The following is a 25,400-nucleotide window of genomic DNA, read 5'->3' as shown; positions in this document are numbered from 1 at the left end:
TGCCATAGCTGAACGTTTTTTAAGTTGCCCCATAAAGGCAGCATGCATATTTGTGATAGAATAGATTCCTTAATGTTGAAATTAAGGTGAGACCTCACCTGGAGTACTGCACCCAGTTCTGGAGCCCCTGTTACAAGAGGGATGTGGAGATGCTGGAGCGTGTCCAGAGAAGGGCCATGAGGATGAGCAGAGGGCTGGAGCAGCTCTGCTGTGAGGACAGACTGAAAGAGTTGGGACTGTCCAGTCTGGAGGAGGCTCCCAGGTGACCTTATGGTGGCCTTCCAGTATCTGAAGGGGGCCTACAAAAAGCTGGGGAGGGACATTTTAGGATACCAGGGAGTGACAGGACTAGGGGGAATGGAGCAGAGCTGGAGGTGGGGAGATTCAGACTGGCCCTGAGCAGGAAATTGTTCAGCATGAGGGTGGTGAGACCCTGGAATGGGTTGCCCAGGGAGGTGATTGAGGCCCCATTGCTGGAGGTGTTCAAGGCCAGGCTGGATGGGGCTCTGGGTAGCCTGATCTAGGGTAAGTTGTCCCTGGGCATGGCAGGTGGGTTGGAACTAGATGATCCTTGTGGTCCCTTCTAACCCTGGCAGATTCTATGAAATGAGTTGCAAAGGGAATGCAGAATACCTCTAGTTGCTGGGTATTGGAACACTGTGATGCTCAGCACAGTGTGTGTGTGTGTGTGTGTAATTGTGACACTGCTTAGCTTTTGTTAGAGCAGGTGATAATCATTTTGCTTTTAATAACACAGCAGAACTGCACAAACACAGTATTTGCTGCAGGTTGGGATTGCTGTGCAACAAATCCTTTTGTCTTTCTTGCAGTGTCAAACTTGGTTCTTCAGAAGGTCTGTGGATCTGAGTGTTTCCCTCAGATGCACACACCAGCATCGTGTTTACTTACTAACTTTTCAGATTGTTGCCTTTTTCTTCTTCTTCTTTTTTTCCCTGTGTATTTCACATAATTAACTTGTTCTATTTCTCCAACTAGGGTTGCAGTTTATAAATCGATTCAGAAACTCAGAGAAGAAGTCAAAGAAAGATGAAGAAATGAAGTGGGAAAAAGAATCATGATGGAAATATGGACATGGAGTGGAAAAAGAATTCTTCTGAAGTCCAAATGTCGTCAGCCAATGCACTTTTGGTGGGAGAAACGGTAAGAATAACATACCTTTAATGGTAAAGGAAATAGTATGTGAAAATGATTGCTATTTGCAGGGCAGAGTTGTCTCTATTCAGTACTGGTGAGGTCACACCTTGAGTGCTGGGTTCGCTGTTGGGGTCCTCACTGCATAGAAAGACACTGAGGAGCTGGAGCATGTCCAGAAAAGGGCCACAAAGCTGTTGAAGGGTCTGGAGAACAGATCTGGTGAGGAGTGGCAAAGGGAGCTGGGGTTGTTTAGCTTGAAGAAAAGGAGGCTTCTTGTTCTCTGTAACTCCCTGAAAGGAGACTGGATTCAGATGGGGGTCAGTTTCTTCTCCCAAGTAACAAACAACAGAATGAAAGGAAACAGCCTCAAGATGCACCAGGGGAGGCTTTAGTTGGATATTAGAAGAAAATTCTTGACTGAAATGGTTGTCAAAGACTGCAACAGGCTCTCCAGGAAGGTGATTGGACCCCCATCTCTGCAGGTGTACGAAATACAACAAGATGTGGTGCTGAAGAACATGGCTTAACACCAGACTCACTGGGGTTAGATACTGGTTGGACTGGTGTGATCTTAAAGGTCTCTTCTAACTAAAACAATTCTGTGATTCTAAAATTGTGTACTAGATGGTGCTACCTAACTTGTCAGGGTTCTCAAAGCAAGGTTGCCTCTTTAGCATGAGTTAAACTTATTCCTAAGAAGTTGCTGCTAACCATTAAAACCAGCTGATGCTTCAGGGGTATTTGGATTTTGTAGTTGTTGCAAGCTGTAAGGTAGCCTATAGCAAAAGATCAGCTGCCAACCTGTTGTGAAGTGCTGCAGACTCTCACAGATCTGGGTGAAATTGCATGACGCTTGCAGTAACATCTGAAATGCACATCCATAACTACTTATTACACTAAGTGCACATTTTTGGCTTCACATGAAAGCTTCCACAATGTCACCAGTGTTACACTGCCTTCTGTGAACTATTTACTGTGGATGGTTCTAACACTATGGAAAGAATCTCTGCTAAGGAAAGATTTTTGTCTTTCAAAGTTTATGCAGGGCTAAGGATTCCCTGGGGACAGGAGGGAACTCTCATTTGCCATCAGTATAACAACGTCTTCTGTTTGTTAACCTTCAGCTTTAGCTTCTTAGTGACAAGTGTGGCTCTCTTCTGAACAGCAATAACGGTGTATTTTACTCTAACAATATACAAACTCCAAGTGATTTTTAAGGTGTAGCTAGCAGAGCTCATCAGCAGTCAGTGTGGGGCTTTATTTAATATTTTTCTTGATGAACACCACAATTAGATTTGTCCTAACCAAGTTTTCTAGACTTTCCAAATTGGAAGGCATTGTAGATATTTGGGAGAATCAGAATGCTCTTCAGGAAGAACTGCATGAATGATTTTGAGAAGTTTGGTGTAGTAATGGGATGATAGCTAACAGCAAGAAAATGTTCATTTGTGAACCTAAGGAAACATTTCTTTTTCACTGTGAGGGAGATAAAACACTGGAACAGGCTGCCCAGAAAGGTTGTGGAGTCTCCTCCTCTGGAGATATTCAAAACCCACCTGGACACATTCCTGTGAGACCTGTTCTGGGTGATCCTACTCTGGCAGGGGGATTGGAATAGATGATATTTCCAGGTCCCTTCCAACCCCTAATGTTCTATGATTCATCTGGGGTTTAATAAGTAGCATTTCTGCTCTAGAGCAGGAGCTCTTGACTTGCTGACAGCCATGGAAAGAGGCTGATGAATACAAGGCCACAGCTGTAACATGCCATCCCAATTGCACTGGTGAGGCATTTTCAGTAGAGATAGGGAGCTCTTAATAGTGTTGTGTAAGGTATGAGGAAGAGTCAGCTGGAATTACTGTCTGAGTAGTTGTGTCCTTGCATATTAGGAAACATTAACTGCATCTAGAATAGAATTGATGGGATGATCTGGGAGTGGCAGGTTTGGTGGGTGAGATGAAAGCTCGATGGCTTGGCAAAGGAAAGTCTGGGAGGAGAAGTATGTAATTGTCTGGAGGTAGGGAGGATAAGGAGCAGGCAGGGCAAGCAGGATTTTGCATTATTCAGCTCAACATTGATACAAACCCAAAGGAATACCACTGGCCAGGGGCATTTAGAATTAGAAGCTTTTGAACCATCAGAGTGGTGAAGCTCTAGAATATCTGTGTACAGTTCTGGGGCCCCCAACGCAAGAAGGACATCAAACTGTTGGAGTGAGTCCGGAGGAGGCCACAAAGATGATCAGAGGGCTGGAGCAGCTCTGCTCTGAGGACAGGCTATGAGATTTGAGGCTCTTCAGGCTGAAGAAGAGAAGGCTTTGAGGAGACCTTGTAGTGGTCTTCCACTGTCTGAGGGGGGCTACAGGAAGGCTGGGGAGGGACTATTTACAAGGTCTTGTAATGACAGGATGAGGTAGAAGGGAGATTTAAACTAGATGTTAGGAAGAAGTTCTTTACTGTGAGGGTGGTAAAACACTGGGACAGGTTGCCCAGGGAGCTTGTGGATGCTCCCTCCCTGGAGTTGTTGAAGGCCAAGTAGGATGAGGCCTTGAGCAACCTGTTCCAGTGGGAGGTGTTTCTGCCTATGATGGGAGGGTGGGACTAAGATGATCTTTGAAGTGCCTTCCAACCTAAACCATTCTATGATCTCTCCTGCAAGGGATCTTGAAGGCAAGTAACTCAACTAGTTTTACATATGTTCAGGGTTAATTCTGAAAGTTTTGGGAAGAAGGCCTATGGAAAATGCCCCATTTTAGTCTGATGCTAATTAAAATGTTCTTAATGTATTGCTGGTTGGTTGAGACAATCAGGTTTTAGAGTTACATCACTAGGAGATCCCTGCTGGTCTATGTCTCTGTATGAAAGGATCTAAATTTGACATTGATGTCATTTATGAATGCCACAGTGAGATAACCACTCCTCAGGGTCGAAGATACAGTCCTGGAAGCCTAGGAACAGGATAGAGAGATGCTAGGAAGACACCATCAATACTGTTAGCAGTTACTTTTACCTTAGTTTTAAGTAGCAGTTTACAGTCCCAGATAATTTGATAGGATTGTTTGGCCCTCCAAGCACACATACAGAAATTGGCACTTATTTTGGGGTGTTTTTAACCTTCTTTATGATCTTACCCAAAAGAAATCTTGCATGTCTCTCAAGCACTGCAACAAGAGAGCGCTAAACACCACACTTACATGGTTGCACTTTGATCCTCCTCTTTTCTACAGTATCTACTGGCAAGACCAGGTTATCACATTATCCCATAGAGCACAAGACATCCTTTCCAAGCTGCTTCTCTCTACAGTTCCTTCTTGGTACATCCATTTGGAACTGCCACAGGCTTCTTCCACCATTATAATGCATACTGAAAGCCAATATAGCAGTGGCTGTAAATGAATGTCTCTGGTGGGGACATTCTAACAATGTTAGAGAAGTTCTTCAGTTCCTTCTTTTTCTTCTTCACCTCCCCTTAATGGTCACTGAAATGTGCTTAAATATTTTTGAAGCCCTTGCTGTTATGCTAATGTTTTATGAAACCTTTTTTTTTTTTCCTCCTTTTCCATTTCTTTAAACCTAAATTTTGGGCCTATTCTAAATTAACAGTGTCCCTTTGACATTCATGGGATTTACAGGCATGCATGGAGGGAAAATACATCCCTTTGCTGGATTTGAGTCAGGAGGATCCCAGAGGCATATACTGTACTTCTGAATTTCCTTCTGCTTTTCATGACTGTAATTCTTGTGTCCTCTTTTGCATACATAATTGATTAATCTGTATTTTTAAAGATTTAATACGTTTCCTCTTTTTAATCTGGAGGCACACAATTTCTTTTTCATTATACTCCCAAGCTCTCTGACTTCTGTTTTTGAGATTTCCCTTCCCTGCCATCTGTCAAAAAATATTAGAGGGAAAATAACACTTTTGAGTTCTTGGGAGAAGAAGAGAATAATGCAAGCAGCAAAGGAAAATGGAGAATTAAAGGAAAACTCAAAGATATAGACACAGATTGCCTAAAACAGGAGCAGGGATGTTTAAATCACTTTCTTGTGCCAGCATCTCTCTTGAACTGTGGGGAATGACAACTCATACAACTGCTGGTGCCCTGTTGCCACAATGCCACTGGGACAGCTGAGTATGAGATCCCACAAAATTCACCCTGATGGAAGTCACTTAATCAACAAATTCCTCAGATTCCCTGGTTCTACCTCCCTACCTTTTTAAGTCTTAAGAGAAGATCCAGTAAGAGTCTCAAGGGCTTTTCAGATTGTTAAGTGTTGCTGGGCCTGTGCTAATCTACTAGTTATGGTGTCCTAAGCTTCCTCCACTTTCACCTCTAGGACATGTTTTGCAGGGAAGTATGACAACTTTGCCCTGGATCATGACCCACAAATCTTCTCTCTGCAAGCTGCCTGACCTGTCTGCTGCATGGCTGAGCACCAAAAGTCCAACTCTCTATGGAATATGCCTGCAGCAACTCCTGATACCCTTGGTAAGGAGAAAAGACAGTCTATGCTGTGACAGGGCAGCACTCTCTTCTGCTGACTTCTCAGCCTGTGGGCTTCTACTTTTGTCAATCACCAGCAACCTAGGCTGAGTCTAGCCCATTCAGAAGATCTCATCTAGGTTTCAGCCCTCACTATTCAAAGGAAAATAAATGGAATGTGTTGAGGGAGCAGAGATTGGGGAGAATTCATCTTCTCAGATCGCTAGGAAGCAACTCTGTCACGAGGCAAGATGTGCTTTTGCTCACAGCTGAAAGCAAAAACTAAAAATGTGGACTTAGAGCAATGAAAAATTAGAGAAAGTTGAAAGAACAACAGGAATGCATTTGGCAAGACTGTGTGCCCTCTAAAGAAACAGCTAACAAGAATAGTAACTCATCACAATCTTGCAACTTACTTATATGTCTGGCTATATGGGCTCCATAATGGGTTCAAGGACTAACCTGCCTCATCTTTCCTCATCTCTTAAAGATAAGTGCAGTAGCCACTTCAAACAGCTGCCCCAAGAAGCTTCTCTAGCCAAAGGTGTAATGACCTCCTCCTTCCTCTCTTTTCCTGTTTACCTGCCCTCAGTCTCCATAACTGGGCACCGAGCATTTGGAAGTTAGCTCATTTCCTTCCCCACTGCTTAAGGTTGCTTGATTATTTCTATTGTGTTTGCACCTTCCTTCTACCTTCTGAAAACATGCTGGTGCAGCTTTATGTGGGACCTCGTGAGGCATACTGACTACATGCCCTTCTTACCAGACCTGTAACTGTACCCTTGCTCCACAGATACCATACAAAAGCTAGATGCCATATAGGAACGGTGATCATGGAGCAGAGAGCCTTGAACATCTGTTCCCAGTGGGAATTTGGGGTGGGGGGTGAAGGAGAGTGGCTGTGTACTTGCCTAATTTGTTAAGGTGCTTACAGACTAAATTATTTTGCAATACCAAGTTGTAAACTGCTATTATGGTTGATACCCTTGAGTCTGATTAGCAGTTTGCAGGATTGAGATAGCAAAGGGATTTGTGGAGTGGATTTGCCTCAGAACAGGAGGAGTGAATCCTGCTTCCTGCCCCAAGGATGAATTAAAGGTTTTCCATTTGGATCACTGAATGATGTCTCTAGACAGAGCTGGGAGCAGGAAGAGTCCCTATTTTCCTGACTCGAGGAGGAAAGCCTTTTGTTTCACTTTGTTCCTGTCCCTGTCCAGCTCATGTTCCTTCACCACTACAGCCCAGCTTCACCAGGAGAAAAAGGGTGATCCACCTTACTCTCTTTTACAGTCTGACTACTATTGCTGTGTGTGAAGAGCAGTCATTCATCCTCCCCTCCTCTTCCCAGTATCTTCAGCCAATGACTTCTAAATGCAAAGGTACTGGTAGCCTTTGGCAGATGAGCAGAGAGCAGGACATGGCAGGATCAGGGATGCCAAGGTGTCACACCAGTGTAAACACCTGTAGCTGTCTGCTTTTATCTCATCTCCTCATCAAGATGTGTGAAAGGAATTAGTCAGTAATTTGTTTTGTCACCAGTACTGTCTGGCCTGTTAGCCAAACTGCTGAGCTTGAGGAGAGAGATGGGCTTTGTATTCTGGATTAAGCTCAACTCCTGGAGACATTGGTGGATTTCAAACACGGATATATTTTAACTGTTTAGCTGCAAACACACGTGCAAGCTCTCAGGTAGTTTAAAATAGTTCCAGGAACTCCTTCTTCATCACATTTCTCAAGCAGATGATCAAGTTACAAGTATTACAGCAGCAGCAAGTCTCTGGCTCACCACTCTGTCAAACCCAGCCCTTTAGGTTTTGCTAGCTAGGCATTTCTGAGGGTCTGCTAGCTCGTGTTCTCAGAGACTTTGCAATTCTCTGCTGCACAGCTCAGGGGGCTGAATTCTGGAAAAGCTCTTTTCTGTAGTTTTGCCAAGCCTACCTAAGCAATCCTCCTTTAGTGCTGACCACTTCTGTGGTCTCCTGGAGGATGACCAGTGTGTTTTGCTGTAAGTATCCTATTCCCATTACCTAAAGGTAAAAAGAATATGATTTGTGTGTTACAGGAAGGACAAATAATTACCTACCTAACTGCTTTAGAGGTGAAAGCAGGAGGTTGTTAGGCTCAAGTTGTTAAAAGCCAATATCATTCCTCATGATTAAGAAATAACTTTTTTAGGAGATGTCTCCACTCATGAGAGCAGGCAAGAGATGCTGTATTTCCTACATGCTTCTCCTCAGTGGCATCAGGAACAGGCTGGGCATGAATCATGGGACAGCAAGGTTCTGCCTTCAAAGCTCCTCACAGGTTGAAATATGGAGAAATGCTGCATGAAAGGGGCCACACGCTGGTTTTGTTCTGTACCTCAGTCCCACAAACCAGCAGCAGTGGGCTCCTGTGCACACAGATAAATGGCACATGACCCAAAGCCTTAATGAAGAACAGATTTCCCCAGGTTTGGGGGCTCCAGAGGGGACTGTATAAACCTGTAGTTAAAAAGTGCCTGGTTTTGAACACAGCAAGTAGAGTTATTGTTTCTCACTGATTTCAGGGTAATGTTATCTTACTCTCAATGAAAAAGAGAGAGTGATTTCTGAGTCCCATTAAATAGTGTTGCTGCTCTGGTGAATTATGAAAGTGGGAAAGGGCTTTAAAGCTGTAGGTGTTAGTCCTGAGTGCCTTCAGATCTCATAGTCCCCAGCTTGCACTGTCTGAGCTGTCTGGGTCTCCTTCTGCTTATCCATACATGAAGTTCATGCCCATCTTCATACAGCTCTTTTCTTAGCGCCTCTGCAGAGCAGGCGTGGGGGTGACATGAAAGGAGTATCAGCTTTACTGGCCCCAGCAGGCCCCCTCCCATGGGTGCTGCCTATCTCAACTGGCTCCTGAGCCAGCCAGCAGCACTGTTATTGTCCACCTACAGCAAAGGAAGACAACTTCCTAGCAAGGTGGCATACTGATAGTTTTTGTTCTAAAGCAGCCCTACCTAAACAATTTCTACTGCAGCCACAGCAATTGTTTGCCACAAGATTTCCTCTGGTTTTTGCATCCCTGAAGAGTTGTTGAGATCATTTTAGGGAAATGTTTGGTTTGCTCTTCTTGACAAAATGAGGCTGGCTATGCAAGGGGAAGAAGTGTCTTTATATTAAAAAGTACCCAGTGGTTTTGGTTTTATTTTCTTTCTAATTACTGTGTGAAAGAAAATATTTCTGCAAGTAGTTCAGCTTCAGACTGATTCCCACACTGATCTCATGCTCCTTCCATTGATGAAACTCTACTGATGGAAGGAGGAAAAGTCAAACAAGATCCTTCAACTAACTTTCAAAAATGTATGCTTTTGCATCCCACTATTTCCATTCACTTATCCTAACTGAATCAGTTTACCTTTTGAAACATGAATGACATTCAAAAGATGTGGTGTTGCCAACCAAAACAGAAAAATGCTTTTTATAACACAGAGTGGAAATCAATTATTTAGTATCTGTGGTTATAGCTGAAAAGAATCTCACTGTAGCTACATTTTGTTTTCTTGGGGTGGGGGGAAGAAAGACTAATTGTTTTTTAACTGAAATGTTAAGCAGCATAGCTTACCAAGAAGTATAACCACAGACTGGTTTGATGTGTGTTGCACAGCTGGAATTAGAAACGCACACAGAAAAGAACAACAACAACAACAAAAATTAGAAACCACAGAGCTGTTTAGCTGAGACAGTAAAGAGGCAGGGAAGTTGGCCTGGCTTTTCTTTTTTTGACTTAAAGATACTATCCACTTGGATAAACAGTATGGTCTTTGCAAATAAATAAAGTCACAGAAGAAGGAAATAGGAAAACCCCAAACCAAACAAAAGAGTGAGAAGGCAGGGATCATTAAGTATGTGATTTCAGACAAAAATGCTGTTAATTAGGGGCAACGCCCAGCAGCAGGAATCTGGGAAAGAGCTTGAAACAAGAAACAAATCTCACGTCCTTCAAGTTTAATTAATTTCTTTGGATGCTCTCCAAACATTTAGGGGAAAAAAGGAGAAAACCCAACAACAACAAACAAAACCCCCTAAACAACATAAAATAGCAAAAGGAATAAAAATAGTAAAAATGAGAGTTTCTGAAATTGGAAATGGCATTTAAAGGCATGCAGAAGTCAGTAGGCTTTCCTTCTGAGAAGCTCTAACTAGAATCTGAGAGGTTGGAGAATGAAGTTGAACTCCTTACGTGTCTAAACATATAGGCTTTCAAGGTGTTTGTAGCAACTGGATGCCACAGCAGTCTCCTCACGTGGCACAAAGTTGTTTGGCGGCAGAAACCTCAGAAAAGTGGCTCCTGCTTGCAGAAAATCCGTGGCTCTGCCATGTGTTTTAATTGCCTGGGTAGTCACTGTCTGCAGTCCTGACCATGCCCCCAGCAAAGCTCTTCCTTTTGGCTCAACAATACCCCCAAGCCGGTTTGTATCTGGAAGTGGGACCGCTGCAACCAGAGGGGGAGTAACACAGTGAAGTGCCCCTGGCAGAACAAATTCCTGCCAAGGGTTACTGGGAAGAACACAAAAGCAAGAGAAATGAGTAAATGCAAAAGAATATGTATCCCTTTCCCACTGCATTTGCTTGTGCTCTTTTTTTTCCCCCTGAGATATCAAAATCTTCCTGTTCTTCACATCTTACCCAGCTCCTTCATCCCAAATTCATCCTGCTGCTGTGACTAACTCGGGAAAGTGTGCCAGTCATGGACTAATGTATTTTTAACTTCCCTTTCTTTTTCTTTTCTTTAACATTTTCTGAGTTTTCCACTCAGATATCTGACTCCCTTCCTCTCCTGTACCTTCTCTCCTCCTTCCACCCCAACACTTTCCATCACTTCCACATCCCTCCCATCATCTGTCACTTCCCTCTCTCTCTGCTTGGAGCTGAATTTCCTTGCCTGGCCCCAGGAGTCCTGTTATTTCCCACAAGATGTTAAGAGGTTTTCTCACTGTAAGTGATAGGACAAAGCCTGCCAGGGCAGTAAGTAGCCAGAAGGTGGAGAAGAACTGGATTCCAAAGCTTCAGGTATATCAGTAGCGCTGCAGATTACAGGAGGAAGGAAAGAGAGGCAGTGGGAACAGATTCAGTGAACTTGTTTGTGGTGAACACTCATGGGACTGACAAAGATCAGTTGCTTAATGGAAGTGGCTTTTTTCTAAGCACTGAACAGATTCCTGCTGAATGCCCTGTGTTGGGTATTTAGGGCAGAATTGCATTCTGCTTATTGAAGTATTCATAAATAAGCAAAAATATTTTCAAATGGCATCTTTTAAAGATACAAGAAGAGTGACTTTGGCAATTTATGCCCCTCTATGTTGTTTAGTTATGTACAACCCATCTCTTGGGCAGAATAACTGCATGAATATTGGCTGAATCTGGGAGTAGCTGAGGATGCTAAATGAGTGGCCAGCTTGGTCATCAGCTTTCCGTGGTGCTGTCTGTCTCCTGTGGGACTTCAGGATACCCAACTTTGAGGACCATTTGCCTCAAAATGTGAAGGGCATGGTAATGAAGAAGCAGGAATGTAAACAGAATTTTCTTGTCTTGAAAAAATAATGGTTTGTCAAGTTGCTCTGAAGAATGCTAACTGGATTTTTTTAGAAGTGTTTATTTGTATTTATTACTATGCAGTCTAAGAGGGGAATTAAACATCTGGATAATGCTGTGTTTACAGTTTAAGAACATCATGATGGTCATATTCCTTCCTCTGCAGAAATGCTCACACACTTTTCTAAAGCAGATAGTTGTTTATTTGTCTTTTTTTTTTAAATTGATGTACAATCTTGGCTAATACACCACTTGAAAAGATTATGAGACCAATGTACTGCTAATGTAAGCAGATGCAATGACACTGCAACTGGTTGTGATCTGGCCCTCTATGTTTGCTCATGAAAAACATGAACTTCATAATGACCAGTCAAAAAGGGCCACAAGAATGATCAGAGGACAGGCAGACCTGCCCTATGAGGAAAGGCTGAGAGAACTGAGTTTGCTCAGTCAGGAGAAGACTAGGCTTGGGGAAGAGGTTATTACCATGTACCAGTACATAAAGGGTGGCTACGAGCAGGACTGAGGCTCCCATTGTGCAAGGAGTCCTATGGAAAAGACAAGAGGTGAAGGGGACACAGTCTCAAGTTGTGCTGGGGGAAGTATAGGCTGGGTGTGAGGAGGAAGTTCTCCACAGAGAGAGTGATTGGCATTGGAATGGGCTGCCCAGGGAGGTGGTGGAGTCACCATCCCTAGAGGTGTTCAAGAGAAGACTGGCTGAGGCACTTAGTGCCATGGTCTAGTTGACTGGCTAGGGCTGGGTGCTAGGTTGGACTGGATGATCTTGGAGGTCTCTTCCAACCTGGTTGATTCTGTGATTCTATACAAGTTACTCGGTGATGCCTGATGACAGAACAAGGAGCAATGGGTGGAAGCTGAGGTGTAGGAAGCTTCATTTAAACATGTAGGAGGAATTTTTTCACTCTGAGGGTGACAGAACACTGGAACAGGCTGCCCAGGGCGGTTGTGAAGGCTTCCTCTCTGGAGATATTCAAAACCCACCTAGATGCGTTCCTGTGTGATCTGGTGTAGGTGATCCTGCTCTGGCAGGGGGGTTGGACTGGCTGAGCTTTTGAGGTCCCTTCCAGCCCCTGACATTCTGTGATACTGCTGGGGAGACTGCTTTTGGACTCCAGAAGAAAATGTTTCACCATGAGAACAGTCAGACGTAGGAATCATCTCCCAAAAGTAGAGTACTCTCCTATGCTGGACAGTTTCAAGACTCAGCTTGACAGGGTGCTGGGCTATTTCATTTCAACTACACCATCAGCTGGAAAGGTTGGACCAGCTGATCCTTGAGGTCCCTTCCAACCTGGCATTCTGTGAAAAACATCTATTTGGTTTAGTTCACGCCTGTCTCACTGAAACCAGATTCACATAGAGATAATTTCAGTGAGTTCAGCAGAATTTCTCTCAATCTGCTTGAGGGTGATGAAACCCAAGCATACTTGTTTTTAAAGAATCCTTTCCCACTGCCAGCACTTTAGAGAATTAAAAATGTCACTCCCATTGGGAAGGGAAGTTAGAACAGCCTGCTTATTACCGAGGTTCTCCTGCACAGTGAGGAAAAGTTCTGAGCACTGTGAAGAATTTAGGCTTCTTCAGTCAGATGTGGAAGGAGACTGAGAAACTTACTTCACAAAGACATTAATGTAGACATTCTCAAGGCCAGCATGTGTAGATATTCACTTTGCACTACAATTAACAAGATTTCTTTGCCTAAATACTTCAGCTTTGGAAATGTTCACTTTTTAGGCACTTCACCTCTTCCCTAAATCTGGCCTCTGACCTGGCTACAAATATGCTTAGAGGAGAAAGACAGCAGCGCTCAAGCCTGAATCTGCTACCCTCTGTGTTTGAATCATCACTAACAGATGTAACATTTCTATATGATAAGAAAAACCTTAACAAATGATGTGAGAAGGTGGGTGTCAGTCAGGTGGTTTACTCCACCTGCATTTCAAAGGCAATCCATTTGAAATATGATGAAAGGTGGACCATGTCCAGCCTGACACTGTTTGAAAAGCTTTTCCCTGCCTCTGTCTTTAACTAGCGTGAGGGAGATGATGCTTTCAAAGCCGTTTTTGTCTCAGAGGTCAGTATTGTGAGGAAGGATAAGGTTGTTTCAGAGAAATAGCTATTTATTTTGGCAGCCTCTTGGTTGTTATCAGAGTTGCTTTGGTGGAAATGTTTTTTGTTTGTTTGTTTTTTAATTCTAATTCTCCTAGTTTAGAAAAACAAATGGTGAAATCTTCAGCTTTTAGGAAGGTGAGGCAAAGTGAAATTGACATTGGAATAAAGCTCCAGCTTCTTGAGTGTTGCATCTAGCACAGTGGTACTCTGGTCTCAGCTGTACGCTAAATACATCACTCCAGAAATAACAAAGATTGAGATTTTATTGTATGAATCCCATAATTCTTCATCCTTTATCAGGAAAACTTTGCTGTTTCATGTATTTTATCCAGGATGATGAAAATCACTTTGGGTCTGTTGTACAAGCCAGAACACGTTCAGGCACCTTTGATGTTCTGCAGCCAAAAAAACCAAAAGGCAAGCAGAAGAGGCATTATCCCCTATAGAAAGGAGGGGTTCTCAGACCATGACATCGAGTTTAAGTAGAAGCAGCTTCGCAGGTGACCTGGTAAGAAGTGTAAGGGAACCTGCTGAAGGCAGAGCAGTCTATGCATCTGCCCTTAGCTCAGCACAAGCTTCTTTGTGGGCAAGACCTTGAGGTCCTTTATCTTTTGAATCTAAACTCAAGAAGGTTTCTCCTTCCCTTATAGAGCTGCCAGCCCCACTTCAGGAAGCAGGTTCTTTGGAGTGTAGCTTGGGCAGGCAGCAAGGATGTGTGGGTTGCTGTGTGTTACTGGGTTTGCAGATACAATATGGCTCTGTCTTTGCCTTCACCAGTTTGGTTAAAAGGGCTGATTGCCTCCCCTGGCATGCGAGGTTGGGGCATGAGGGAGAGCCAGCTGGCAGTGGTGCCATCCAGATAAAAGTGTTGCTGTTAATAACAGGGGGAAAACACTCAGGAGTTATGGTAGGGATAATATCTGCCCCTTTGGGAGGGTGTGTGCCTACCACTTATTACTCATGTTCCCAGTCCTGGTTAGCTTTCCATTTCTTGCTGGATAACTGGAATCTAAGAGTAACTGAGAAAGACTTTTTTCTTCACATTTATCTCTGGTTACCTTTTCTCCCAAGCAAACCTCATTCCTCTGATTCATGCCTCTATCGCCTGTAGACTTGCCACTGCCTCACCCCCACCAAGGTGTGTTTGGAAGCCAGCTCCAAATGTTTGTAAGCTGAGCCTTGCTCTGAGCAGGAGGGGCTGGAATTGGCTTCAATTCCTAAAGCCCCACGACATACTGAGTCTGGCCTACCTGCAGGGACAGCTCTTATCCTTTGCCAAGCAGCTGTTCAGCATCAGGAGCAGCTTTCCTGTTGCCACTCGTGCAGGAGAGGGAGCCTCCAGGAGAGGCCTGGGGAAGGAGGCACTTCAGCAAGTCCCTGAGCTTCTTCCAGCCCCAAGGCACTCACAGTTGCTATCTGCAGGCCACATTGCAAAGTTAATCTCTTAGGAAGAGGCAGTGGGTCCTTGTTCTCTGCAGAACAGGCTTCTATTCTGGTTTTGTGCTATCTGGGATGCAGAAAGAGTTGCTGCTCATTTCGGTCTGTGCTGTTTGAAACTCAGGATCTGGAGAAGCTACAGCTTCATTTTGTTACCACATGTCCCAGCAGATTTCTCAAAAGATAACAGACCAAATACAGGACCAACTTTTCAGGGCTTTATTCAGGTGTTCAGCCTCTCAGGCTCAGACAGTAAAAAGCAAAGAGGAACTGGCTAAGGACTGCAGAATGTAGCCCACTGACCTTAGCCCAGGAAGAAAGAGTAGAGCACACCAATCAATCTTTGATACCTGGGCTTGTAAAAAGGATGTATAAATGTATAATACATCTGGGACTCTGAAGCCAACACATTTTCTCCCTGTTCCATGGAAATTGCCTGGGTTAGACCATAAAGATATGCTGCTCTTTGTGTGGTACATAAAGAATAGCAATAGCTAAAGAATTTATGTATGATCCAAGAACGTTTTAATAAGCTCTGTGTTCTCTGGCCACTGCTTCTGTTCTTTATGAATAGATATAAGGAGCAGTACAATTTCAGCTAAGATCATACACCGTAGGTAGACTGCTGGCTGTCTTTAAGCTCCTTGGGTAGGTTGGGTTCTGAAAGAAGGAGCTTTTAATGGTTAGATCTAGTGACTGATACCAGACTGCTCAGATATTAGTGCTCAGTATATCCTCTTATGCAACCTAACCCAAAAGAAGAAATTAATCACACTTTAGCCTGCTAAATGGCATTTGGGGGGCACAACTTTAAAGCAAGCCCCACCTCAGAATGTTTTTTCCTCCGTATGTTTCTGGAGTTGTGCCTTTTCTAAGCTCCATAGCTGAGTAAACTCTCTTCATTGTTTTACAGCTCAAAGACTATGGAAGTCTACCTTGGAGGCTGGAGGTTTTCTGTTTGTTTGTAGTTGTTTGTGCTTCTCTTTCCTGTATGGAGATGGCAGGTAGAAGCTGGCAGCTTTGCAGCTGGAACAGAAGGTGGTAAAGATTGTTTCTCAGTGTTGCCTTACCCCAGTTTCCTATACAAACAAGGCTCAGTCTGGTAGGCTCCAGTGTGTCTGAGGGATGATGTTATTATTGTGGTTATCACCTCAGAGTATTAGGCATGTTTTTTAGATACAGTAAGCTGAGGAATCTCATCATCTTTGAGATTGTTTGGAAAGCCAGTATGGAGGACAAAGGACAAGCTTGATTTGCTTGTAGTAGCCTGTGCTGTTGAGAAAGCTCTATGAGCAAGGTTCTTTTTACGTTACTACAGTGAAAGTGTTGTATGGGGCACTTCGACCAGGCAGAAGTGAAGGAGGCAAAGGCAGAAATCAGAAATGAGGTCACTGGCTGCCAGGAAGGAACCACAGATGGAAGAAAGCAGTGCTCAGGGAGCTGGAAGGTCAGAACCCAGGTGGGATTTGTTTCATCAGGCAGCGCTGGGGCAGCCGGATGCCGGCACCTAACCTCCTCCTGTGACTTCCTTGCAGTTGGTAAGATTAATTAGCCCTGGACCTTCAGAGGTTGATTCATCTCTCTGTCTTAGTCGCCTCTTTAGGAGAGGTGAATCACAACACAAAGACTGTCAATGATGTCCAGATGAGAAGTTCAAACTGGAGGATGAGCTTTTGGCCCATTAAAGTGGATTTGACATGATGTCTGCCCATGGGTGAGGAACAAGTTCTTACGGAGTGCACTGACCAAATGACTTTGTATACATTTAGGTGAAGGAGACAATGTCAAGCTTGCAAGTTCTCCACAAAGCTCTTGTTCTGTTCCCCAGCATTGTTTCTGTCTCATTTCTTTACTTCCCTGTTTTCCATCCATTAGGTGATCTTATCTACTTCTGGGCTATGGTATGAGGAGTCACGAAGTCTTATATGGTGAAGGATGAGCAGAGCCCTCTGTCATCTTTTGATCATATTTCTGTCTTCTGCTTATGAATTTCCTCCATTTTATCTACTTAGGAACATGAAAAGTAGCTTTTGTTGATTCCTGTCAGCCCTGTTAAATTTCCTTGTGCAGTGCCCTCAGATTTCCAGTTCTTAGTTCAGGTATTCCACTACATCATGAGTGGTTTGGTGAGCACTTATTCCTCTGTCTTCAAACTCCAGATCCCAGGATCATGCGAGCAACAGCTACTGTTCTGCTGTCTGTGCCTTTCCTGACTTCACAGTTGCAGAGCAAAACTTGTAAGCTTGTTGTGGTTTCAATTTTATTGTGTTCTCCTCACCAACAGAATAACCAGAAGGAACTGAGAAGATTTCAGTCATACTTCTCTTGCATTTTAATTGTCTTTTTCAAGCACATCTCATGACATGTAAGAGCCAAATTCCGTGGTTTGAACACTCTGCTGTCTCTGTTGTGGTTCTGTGCAGTATGTGGTACCATGGTACATCATTCACACAAGATGCTTGGAAAACCATACACAAATTAAAGTAGTTTGGGTCTCATTTCTGCTCCCATTAACTGTTTTGAAAGGTAGGCAGAACCTAGTTTAACAAACTCAACAAAAAATACCTAGGGCAGAATAAAACTGGGAAGCTAAAATAATCTGCACCATGGCTGTCCTTTTGGAAGGGGAAAAGCTGCAAGCTTACAATCAACATAGATATGCATTTATGGCATTGCCATTCACCCTCTGGATTGTGCTTCACCCTCAATGCATATCAGATGAACACCTAGAACCATTCTTTGTGGCTTGGGGCTTTTTGTAGTTTGTTTCCTTTCTTTTTAATAGTTTACTTTTCCACTGTGAGATGTTCTGCAAGCCTGCTTGTTCTCTGCAGCTGTTTGTGGTGGTTACTCGAACTGATGACAACAATCATAAAACTAAGGTTGGTTTCCATTGTCAAATGCTCAAGTGCCCTTGATGGAGCGTTGGTCTTACTGTGCTGGGTAAACATATGGATCATGCAGGGATATTTCCTGCCCAAAAGCTCTGGTGTTCTTTTTCTTTTCAGAGCTTGTGTTTGGGTTTGTTTTACTGGCTTAAGACACCAGACTGCGTATTATAGCACCTCTCACATTGTTTTCTTGGTTGGCCAATGGCTGGGCTGTGTCAGTACCAATAACAAGTTAGCACCAGCCTGAAGTGTTTATTCAAGTAAATTTCACAGACTTTTTGCTTGTTGAGCACTGAAGGACTGAAATCTTTTAGGTTCAAGCAAAATATCACACAGATCTTCCAATTTGTTAAGCATTTCTTAGATATCCTTGCCAACTGTTGATAAATCTGAGGCACATTGATGAAGTACTATAATCTTATAAAGAAAATGATCTTCTGTGCCTTCTTTTCCAAACAACTTCCTTAGGATGAAATCCTGCAAACACATGAAAAAATGACCATTTACTTTAAGTGTGTGGTAACTCCAGCAAATTCAACAGAATTTACTGTTAAAAGTTATGTTCCTCATGTCCATCAAAGACTGTGGCAAAAATTCCACCGACTCCAGAGAAACCTGGAAGCCTTGGCATTGGGTTAGGAGGCAAGATTCCTTTGTGGCACAAATGATACAAACGTGACATTTCCTTTTACTCAGGACTTGCAGGTCCTTGGGTGCCCTGGCTTGCTGAAGGATGTTCAGAAGAGCCAGAAAGTTCAGCTACTACCTGCCCTTGCCTTTGACTTCAGGCTGCCAGCAGTGGAGCTTACAGCACAGCAGTGCTGGAGACAGATGGTTTTGATCCATGGGGTACTTCTCCAGGCTTTCAGTTTGTACAGCTAACTAGATGTAAGCGTGAGAACTACCTGCTTTGGCTTTCAGTTCAGGGCTTCAGATCTGCATGAAGGGAGCTCAACTTTACTGTATTTTTGTCTTTATCAGGTTTTCAATTGAGTCATTTAAGAAGTAGTAGCAGAGAAGTAAATAGGAGGCTATTTTTAAAAAGAGGAGCATGTTGTAGGATCAGTGGTGACCCACGGATCCCATGCTGGGTTGGCTTGTTTTTCTAGAGGTGCTTAGGCAAGGCTGGAGCATGAAGGCCTGATAAAAGGAGTAGGGCACATCCGGGTCTATTTTCTGTTGTTTCTGAAGTATCCTTTTGAACCGCACTGCATGAACTTGAGCTACAGATTTCTTCTTGTGTCCCACTGAGGTGTTACCCAAACCTCCAATCTGGGGAACAGAGAGGTGTGATTCAGGTTAGTCCCCTGTGAAACAGTACAAGTTTCTTGTTAATCAGTTCCTCTCAGGCAGCACTCAAGCAGCCTGATGTAAATGACACACAAGGTAAAAGAACTTCAGGGAAAATGAAAGCTTATAGAGTGTTTTCGTGTCCCTACGTGGGAGAGTTGTCCTGTCATTAATGAGAGCTGTGAGTGCTGCTGGGTCACACACCAACAATAACTTGATCTGCCCTGAGTACTTGAGCACTCTTCTGCTATATTAACCAGACATAGACTGTGCTGTTTTTACGTTGGCTGCGTGGGAACAGAAAATATCTCACCTGGTATAAATGCAAACTGTTCGAGCTCAGCAAGATATTTTGATGTCCTGACTTTCTACCAACAGAATAGCTTTATACTGAAGTGGAGTGGAATTTCTGATCCAGTACTAGAACCTATAAAGTGAGGTTTAGAATCACACAATAGTATTGGTTGGAAGAGGTCTTTAAGATTGTCAAGTCAGGCTGAGTCAGGAGTGAAGCTGACAATTCTCTAGAGAGAGGTTGAAAGTATTCCAGATCATTTAAAGGGGATGTTAATGATGATCTGTCTAATTATAACAACCTAAATATCAGCACCGTTAGCAATTGCATTTCTTATCATAGAATGGCAAAAAGGAGATAAACAGATTATTGATGCTTGTTCTGCATGGAATGTTATGATTTTGCTGTCTTTATTGGATGCAGCCTGTTAGAGAGCCCATTCTTTTCCTGATAATTAGTGTGTATAGGATGCTTTTAAAGAGCCAAGAATGGAAACTCACTCTGCTTTTTTGGTTGGTACATTTATGTTCATGTACCAAAATATCTCACAAACCAGGAGCAGCAGTTTCAATTTCTTCCAAGAAGGAAACATTCTTCTTATAAAAATGGAGTTAATAATAATGATGTATCTTAATGAAGCTATGCATCTGAAGTCAAAGAGGGTAAAAGCATCTTGAACAAAAGTCTGTATTTAAGAGCCAGAGAACTCAGATGTCTTTATAACCAGCCCAAAAGTGCAGAAATCTCTGCAGAAACTAAAGCTTGTTTTGTCTAAGTGTAAGCCCCAGCTCTTTGCATTAGCTTTCCTTCAGCAGTCACAGAAGGGTTCAGCCATTAGTTTTTAAAACTTCAAAGGTGATAAACAAGTCACAGAGCTTTGACTCATTTGATTTGGTTTTATTTATTTAAAAAATATAACCTAGTGATGAATATGGTATAAATAGCTATCTAGATTAGTTAAATAGTCAGAGAAAGAGGATGGAGGATGAGAGATGGTCTGGTAGAGTAGAAGAATAATCCTGAGCACAGAATCATAGAACGGTTTGGGTTGGAAGGGACCTTAAAGATCATGTAGTTCCAAAACCTCTTCCATGGGCAGTGACACCTTCCACTACAAAAGGTTGCTCAGAGGCCCATCTAACCTGACTTTGAACACTTTCAGGATTGGAGCCTCTCTGGGCAGCCTGTTCCAATGCCTCACCACCCCCATGGAGAAGAATTTCCTCCTGATGTCTAACTCAAATCAAGCTTCTTCCAGTTTGAAGCCCTCACCCCTGGTCCTGTCACTCCATGCCTTTGTCAAAAGTTCTTCTCCAGCTGTCCTGCAGGCCCCTTCAGATGCTGTAGGTTTGCTAGAAGGTCCCCCCAGAACCTCTCTTCTGCAGCCTGAACAACCCCAACTCTGTTAGCCTGTCTTCATGGGTCACATTGCTTTCCATGCAGCTCAGGATTTGCCTGGCTTTATGCGATGCAAGTGCACATTACCAGCTCATGATGAGCCTCTCATCAGCCAGCACCTTCAAGTCCTCCTTTGATATGCTCTCTATCCATTCTCTGCCTAGCCTGTATGTGTCCCTGGGGTTGCCCCATCCCAGGTGCAGGACCTTGCACTTGGATTTAGAAATAGGCTCATAGAATTTGACTAGGGATTGCTGGGGATCCATCTTGCTTCCACTGAAATCTAGCAAAATCCCCAGTGTCAGTGGAAGTGGAGAGACACAGAAGTTCCTTGCTAAGGACCACCAGAAGGAATGAATACATCAAAGTCTACAAAGGGCTACAGTGAGCATCCTTAGAAAATTCAGAAGGTTGTTATTTTGAAAACCCAGGCAACATGGGGATAGTTTTCCTCTTTTTTTTTTTCCCTTCCCAGTGGCACCAGTAAAAATTGAACCCTCAAATAATGAAAGAATCTAAAACAACCCAAAAATTCTCTGTGAGGCTGGAAACAGAAATGTGTCTGCAAAGCAAATTCTGAAAGGGAAATTGACAGTGAAATTGATAGGAGCAGTTTAAGCTTGTAAGATGAATTAAAGACAAAGACTTACAAGTAAATAGTAAATAGCAGACTTGCCAGACTAGTAACTCAGCTCTGCAATATTATAGCCACATTTCACTATGTGAAGGACCTATAGGAGGGCTGGGGAGAGACTGTTAGAAGGGCCCTTGGATGAGGGGCAATGGCTTTAAACTGAAGCAAGGCAGATTTAGATTGGACATAAAGAGGAAGTTCTTTACTATGGGAGTGGTAAAATACTGGAACAGGTTGCCCAGGGATATGCCCCGGAGATGAATGAGATCAGACTTATGGCCCTGGGCAGCCACAAGTGTCCCTGTTCACTGCAGGGGGTTTGGAGAAGAGGACCTTTGAGGGTCCATTCCAACCCAATGCAATCTGTAAATCTGTAATTAGCTCTTCCCCTACTCAGCCCCCATCCCACTTGCCTTCCCTACATCATCTCCTTATTAGTACTGCAGGTAAGGTTTTTGCCCTTCACATCCTTCCCAAAAGTGGTTCTGCACCACATCTTAGGCCATGAACCTTTTCCTGTAACCCCAGCTGCTCCTTCTCTTCAGACTTGTGAGGATTTTGACATGGCACCACCTCATACCCCTCTTTTTCTTCTGAGATCTCTCTGATGTATCAGGTAGCCATGCAACAAGGAGCTTGCATGGCTGGGAGCAAGATGTGCTGGCTAAACTCTCTTGCTATGGATATTGCATAAAAGACTGGAAGTGGGTGCTGCTGCTGCTGCAGATTTGAAGGCTCTGCCTGAGGCTGCCCCTGGGACAGCATGGCAGATGTGGCTATTTCATAGAGAACATTCCAATAAGGTATCTGGTTATTGGCAAATGTGACTATCTCAATAGCTTTGTCTGCTGGTGGGCGACACCTGGAAAAACAGCAACAGTTAAGGTCCCTGAATGTGTCCAGAGGAGTATTTGGGATTGGAGCAGAAGTGGAGGGTAGTGCAACTGGGAGTGGTGAGAAAACCAGTTCTTGGTGTGACTTAGTATCAGGTCTTTTGTTCTGCACCTTATGTCAGCAGAGTTCCTGCTCCCGAATGTGCTTTCTTGGTGCAACGAGTACAGCAGAAAGGGAATACGAGCGCACAGCCCGGAGGCCTGTAATTTCCGAGGCATAGGCTGGGAAGAAGTGGGGACATAAGGTAGGCTGAAGAAATGCAGAAGTATTGTGTGTCATATAACTTATAGCTGAAATGTCCTGTGGTTGTGGTATCTTCTGTCAGAGAAATGAGTTTTGGCACTGGCCAACAGGTCTTCAGCAAGAGCCAACTCCTGTTTGCAGGGAAACCTCACAGACAAGTGTAAGAGATCAGTTTCTCTTGGAAGGGCAATCCAGATGTGTGGAAAATTCATTACATTTCATTAATATATTGTTTCTGACTTGCTATTGCCTTTCTCAAATGTGATTCCTCCAAAGACAACGTGAAAGATCTTAAGAAAGGCACTTCCCCAAGGCAAAGCTGCCCATTTTCATTTTGTTTTGCTGAAGGGTCTTGGGTGCTCCAAGCTCCTGCTAGGCACTTCATTGTCGAGGTGTTGAAACATTTACAATAGGTTTCAAACGTCACCTGCTCTCCACCGCTTGCTATTTTCTGCTCGGCCTGACCATTCCGACAGGCACGGGCAGAAACCCCAGCTGCTGTTCCTGCCTTTCCCTTTTCTCAGGTCTTTCACTGCTCAGAAACATGTCAGGAATTTTAATTTTGGGTTGGTTTGGTTTTTTTTTTCAGAAGCAAATCTATCTGCTCTTCAGTGTTCCAAATTTCTTCCCTTTCTTAATTTTGGTGTGAGCTGAGTGTAGCGAAATGATTGGGGGTTTTAAGCCTGAGTAAGAAAGGTGTGCCTTCAACAGAGCTGGTTAAAAAAACCAACCAAACAACAAAGAAACAAACCAAAAAAAGAAAGATGAAATATTGAATCATAGAATCAACCAGGTTGGAAGAGACCTCCAAGATCATCCAGTCTAACCGAGCACCCAGCCCTAGCCAATCAACCAGACCATGGCACTAAGTGCCTCATCCAGGCTGTTTTTGAACACCTCCAGGGACGGTGACTCCACCACCTCCCTGGGCAGCCCATTCCAATGCCAATCAGTCTCTCTGTGCAGAACTTCCTCCTAACATCCAGAGTAGACCTCCCCTGGCACAACTTGAGACTGTGTCCCCTTGTTCTGTTTCTGCTTGCCTGGGAGAAGTGACAAGATGCTCAGATTCTCAGGAAATAGACATTTCTTTTTTCAAAATTCCAAGAGGAATACTGATTTGAAGGGCTATCATCAGCTTAAAATCATTCTCCTGCTGGAACATCTTCTCTACCTGTTGTTCAGAGTAGTATCTTAAGATCCCAAATATTGAATTATAAATGGTTAGACAAAGAGGATTTTCCACCTTAACTTGTTTCCTTGACTAAGTATATATATATATATATGTATAAGTTTATATGCTGGTTAATTTCCCCTGTTACTTTTAAGGGTTTTCATTATGTAAAGAGGGAATTTTAGAAGAAAAACTATTAATTGTAAAAATACAAAGGAATAGGCAGGAAAAGAGAAAAGGGAACTGTGGGCTGAAGAAATCATAGAGATCTGAAAGGGGAGCAGAGGTTTGTCCAAACATTCTGTGCACCACTCCCCCTCCCCAGTATACATACAGAGATCTAAATCAAAACACCTGCTGGTTTGTATCACTATTTTGTACCAAATACCAAGCAACAGCCAATGTTTTACTAGCAAAATTGGACCAAAAAATGAAGTCATATAACATGAAAAAAAGTAGAAGAACATTGGCTCTTGCCTTCTGTGCTCTGCCCCTGCTGTTGCACATCTTGCACCCCATGCAGCGCTACACCTGCCAGCAGTCTCTGCTGGGCAACCAAAGGGTGCTCATCCTGAGCAGGGGCAGGTTTGCCCATTGGCACAAGGTGCTATCACTGGCAATGGAGTCATGGCACTGGTGCCATCCCTCCTGTCACGTCCCAGCGCTCAGCTCTAACTCCGTGCAATGCCTGGGCATCATGGATCCACACACCCTGGCATCATGTGACAGGTTCAATGATGTTGTGCCAGGGGAGGCTCAGGTTGGCTATTGGGAAAAAAATTACTAACTTTAAGAGTGGTGAGATACTGGAACAGGCTGTCCAGGGAGGGAGTGGAGTCAGCATAACTGGAGGTGATAGGCATGGCACTTTGGACCTGGTTTAATAGACATGGTGGTGCTGGGTTGACAGCTGCAGTTGATGATCTTAGAGGTTTTTTCCAACCTTAATGATTCTATGAGCATCTCTCACTCGCTGCGAAAGCATCTGACTACAGTGTCTGTCCTGGAAGTCAGGATGTGCTGACCTGGTGCTGTGAAACATGCACACAAACGAGTGTTCCTGGCATTGTCATTGGTCTGACCATCCTGAGACACGTGTAAATTACAGAGGTCTCTCCAAAGCTATCTCCTTGCACCCAAATAGAAGACTTTCAGGTGAAAAAAAAAAATAAGTGAGTCTGAGGACATTTGGATGACGTGGCCGTTGGGTCAGAAAAGCTTGCCTTAGCTTTGTTCCCAAAAGAATTAATGAACCAAGTTGCCCCAAACATTTCTCAAGTGCTAAGGGCAGCCCAAACCTAGGTACCTTGATAAATCACCTCAGTAACAGAACTTGGCTCTGATGCCAGCTGGGTTATGAACAAAGGTGCATATGAAATACTCGACATCGAGATGGCAACAAGTTATACACTTTCTGAGAGCCAGCCTCATCTTTTGACTTGATGGAAAATGCTTGTGATCATGTTCCTTTGTGGTTTCTCGGGCTTTTTTTTGGTATCAGGGGAGCAATCTGTGGGGCAGGGTGCCTGGTCAGGATGTACCCCTTCCCAAAGGATGGACATGCTAGCACAAATAAGTTTTGGCATCCTCGTTGCTGCTGTTTCTGAACCGCAGTGTGTGCTACTGTGGGAGACCTGCTCGCAGGAGCATATAGGAGAATGGGGATGAAGTGCAGGGACGCAGGCAGCCAGGAGCCCTGCTCCGTGGGCTGAAGGCCAGAGGAGGCTGGAAAGGCACTGGGGAGGCTGGGACAGGAGGTGCCGGTGAAGACACTGCCGTCATCCTTCTTCTCACCCAAGTGCTGGCATTTTTTCC

General features: G+C 43.7%; 1 protein-coding gene and 1 long non-coding RNA gene across 4 annotated transcripts in view; one reads left to right on the top strand and one right to left on the bottom strand.

Annotated features, from left to right (window-relative positions):
* LOC135189482 (uncharacterized) overlaps positions 1-25,400 on the bottom strand; it is a 53,159-nt gene that overhangs the window by 26,042 nt on the left and 1,717 nt on the right. The gene's annotated exons all lie outside the window — the stretch shown is intronic.
* Positions 1,001-25,400, top strand: part of GLI3 (GLI family zinc finger 3) — a 257,010-nt gene continuing 232,610 nt past the window's right edge. For all 3 annotated transcript variants that reach the window (XM_064169911.1, XM_064169912.1, XM_064169907.1), the window contains exon 1: positions 1,001-1,161. The gene's annotated coding sequence lies outside the window, so the exon portion shown is untranslated. The remainder of the gene's footprint in view (positions 1,162-25,400) is intronic.

Source organism: Pogoniulus pusillus, chromosome 32 (assembly GCF_015220805.1).
Source record: "Pogoniulus pusillus isolate bPogPus1 chromosome 32, bPogPus1.pri, whole genome shotgun sequence".
NCBI classification, from domain to species: domain Eukaryota; kingdom Metazoa; phylum Chordata; class Aves; order Piciformes; family Lybiidae; genus Pogoniulus; species Pogoniulus pusillus.
This window is presented reverse-complemented; position numbering and strand designations above follow the sequence as displayed.